Source organism: Echinops telfairi, unplaced genomic scaffold, assembly GCF_000313985.2.
Source record: "Echinops telfairi isolate 266 unplaced genomic scaffold, ASM31398v2 ScPeMD7_7457;HRSCAF=8495, whole genome shotgun sequence".
NCBI classification, from domain to species: domain Eukaryota; kingdom Metazoa; phylum Chordata; class Mammalia; order Afrosoricida; family Tenrecidae; genus Echinops; species Echinops telfairi.
In genome coordinates this window covers 27,543,245-27,546,213 of record NW_022111357.1, presented here as the reverse complement: position 1 = coordinate 27,546,213, position 2,969 = coordinate 27,543,245, and the positions used below count along the sequence as shown (strand labels likewise).

The window sequence follows — 2,969 nt, the reverse complement described above, 5'->3', positions numbered from 1 at the left end:
TTAGCCCTCAAGTGACATCCTTACTCTTTGCAGTGTTGTTGTCACTATTGTAAGGTGCCGTCAAGTCGGTTCCGGCCCACAATGACCTAATGCACAACAGAGAAAACACTGGCTGGTTCCGTGCCATCCTCATGATCATTCCTAAGCCTGAGCTCATTGTTGCAGCCGCAGTGTCAGTCTGTCCCAGTGAGGGCCTTCCTCTTCTTTGCTGCCCTCTACCCTATCGATCATGACGTCCTTCTCCAGGGACTGGCCTCTCCTGACAACATGTCCAGTCTGTAAGATGAAGTCTGGCCATCCTTGACTGATGAGCACTCTGGCTGCACATCTGAGACAGACTGGCTCCAAGCAGCCCATGGTGGTTCTGACTTTCTTCCCCCGCGCCGCAATCCTAATGCATCGATTATTCTTCAGTCTTCCTTATCCAATGTCCAATTTTCACATGCAGATGAGGCAACGAGGATACCATGGCTTGGGTCAGGCACATCTTAGTCCTCAAAGTGACATCCTTGATTGTCAGTACTCTTAAGAGGTCTTGTACAGCAGATTTACCTAATGCAACACAGCTTTCGATCTCTTGACTGCTGCTCCCATGAGCGCTGAGTGTGGATCCACACAAGACAATATCCTTGACAACTTCAACCTTTTCTCCATTTATAATGATGTTACCTATTGGTTCATTTGTGAGGATTTTGTACTTCTTGACATTGAGCTGCCATCCACACGGAAGGCTGACACCCTTGATCTTCAACAGGTGTCTTAAGGCCTCCTTGATTTCAGCAAGCAAGGTTGTGTCATCTGCATACTAGAGGCTGTTAATAAGCCTTCCTCCACTCCTGATGCCACATTCTCCTTTATATAATCCATTTTCTTTGATTATTTGCTCAGCCTACATATTGAATAAGTATGGTGAGAGGATGCAACCCTTTCACACACCTTTCCTGACTCTAAACCATGCAGTATTCCCTTCTTCACTTTGCAGAACTGCCTCTTGATCCAAGTGCAAGTTCCATGTGAGCACACGGAAATGTTCCGGAATTTCCCTTCTTCTAAGGTTAGGGTCCACACAGTCCAAGGCCTTGGGATCGTCAATAAAACACAACTTAACATCTTTCTGGCATTCTCTGCTTTCAGTCAAGATCCATCTGGCATCAGTAATGAATCTCTTGTTTGAAGTCCTTTTCTGACTCCAGCCTGAACCCCTGGCAATTCCCTGTCAATGTACCGCTACAATCCTTGTTGGACAATCATAAGCAACACTTTCTTGGAACGTGATATCGCTGGTATTGTTCTATAGTTTGAGCATTCGGTTAGGTCACTTTTCTTTGGAATGGGTACAAATATTCATCTCTTCCAGTCAGCAGGCCAAGTAGCTGTCTTCCAAATTCCGTGGCATAGACAAGAGAGTGCTTCCAGGGCTTCACCAGCTTGCTGAAACATTTCAATTGGTATTCCATCACCTCCTTGAGCCTTGCTCTTGGCCAATGCCTTCAGTGCAGCTGTCACTTCTTCCTGAAGCACTACCGGTCTTTGCCCAAATACTACCTCCTTAAGTAGTGGAAGGATGACTAGTTCTTTTTGGTGTGGTGACTCTGTATTCTTTCCATCTTCTTTTTCCCCATAACAGTTTGATTGGCAATATGTGGAGCGCTTCACAAATTTGCATGTCATCCTTGCACAGGGGCCATGTGAATCTTTTCTGTATCATCCCAATTTTGATGCTTCCTGCATCCTTCAGTGTGTTGCTCATACAAACTTACACTATTTCAACTTGAGGCTTGAACATTCTCTTGAGTTCTTTCCGCTTTAGATATGCTAAGCGTGGGCTTCCCTTCTGGTTTTCCGATTCCACGTCTTTGCACATTTCATTATATTTGGCTTTGTCTTCTTGAGCTGGTCTTTGAAAGTTTCTATTCAGCTTGTTGACTCCATCATTTTTTCCATCTGCTTTCGCTACGCTAGGATTACGAGCAAGTTTCAGAGTCTCTTCTCACATTGACTTTGATCTTTCCCCCTCTCTCCTCTCTTCTTAATGACCCTTTGCCTTCATTATGATTGATGGTCTGGCTGTCCTACCACAGTTCCTCCGGTCTTCCGTCATTAGTGTTTAATATATCAACTCTGTTCTTCAGATGTTCTCGAAATTCAAGAAGGATAGACTCAAAGTTATAGTTTGGCTCTCCTGGATTTGTTTTAATTTTCTTCAACTTTGTCCTTAACAGACATATGAGCAATTGATGGTCTGTTTCACAGTCAGCCCCTAGTCTGGTTTTAGCTGCTGAGACTAAGCTTCTTCATCATCTCTTCCCACAGATGTAATCGATTTGATTTCCGTGTATTCCATCTGGGAAGTTCATGTGTATAGTTACCTTTTGTGTTGCTGGAAAAAGGTATGTTCTATGAACAAGTCGTTGGCCTTGCAAAATTCTATCATGTGACCTCCAGCTTTGTTTCTGTCACCACGTCCATATTTTCTGCCTTCTTTTTTCCAACTTCTGCTTTCCAATTGCCAATAATTATCAACGTACTTTGATTACAAATTTAATTGATTTCTGACTGAAGTCATCGGTAGAAGTCTTCAATTTCTTCATCACTAGCTATGGGGTTGGTGCATAATTTTGAGTAAGAGTTGTATTGATTGGCTTTTCTTAAAGGGCAATAGGTATAATGCTGTCACAGACAGCATTGTATTTTGTGGTTGATTTTGCAAGGCCTTTATGACAATGAAGGCCCAGCCATTCTTCTTGGTTGTGTTGTCCCCGGCAGAGTGAGTTGTATGATTTTCTGATTCAGAATGGTCAATGGCAGTCCACTGAAGCTCACCAATGCCTCTCACTTTGTACTTTCCAATCTCCAATCAGTAGAAGGGTTTTGCACTCCTTACCTGGAGTGGCTCCCCATCAGCAAATGAAGATACTGAAGGGTGATCCCCCTCACGTCTCCATGGTTGACCCACTGCAAGAAATCAG

The 2,969-nt window shown here is 43.7% G+C and overlaps 1 pseudogene; it reads right to left on the bottom strand.

Annotated features, from left to right (window-relative positions):
• Positions 1–1,636: 1,636 nt before the first annotated feature.
• LOC115872837 lies at positions 1,637–1,732 on the bottom strand (annotated as a pseudogene).
• Positions 1,733–2,969: the final 1,237 nt, after the last annotated feature.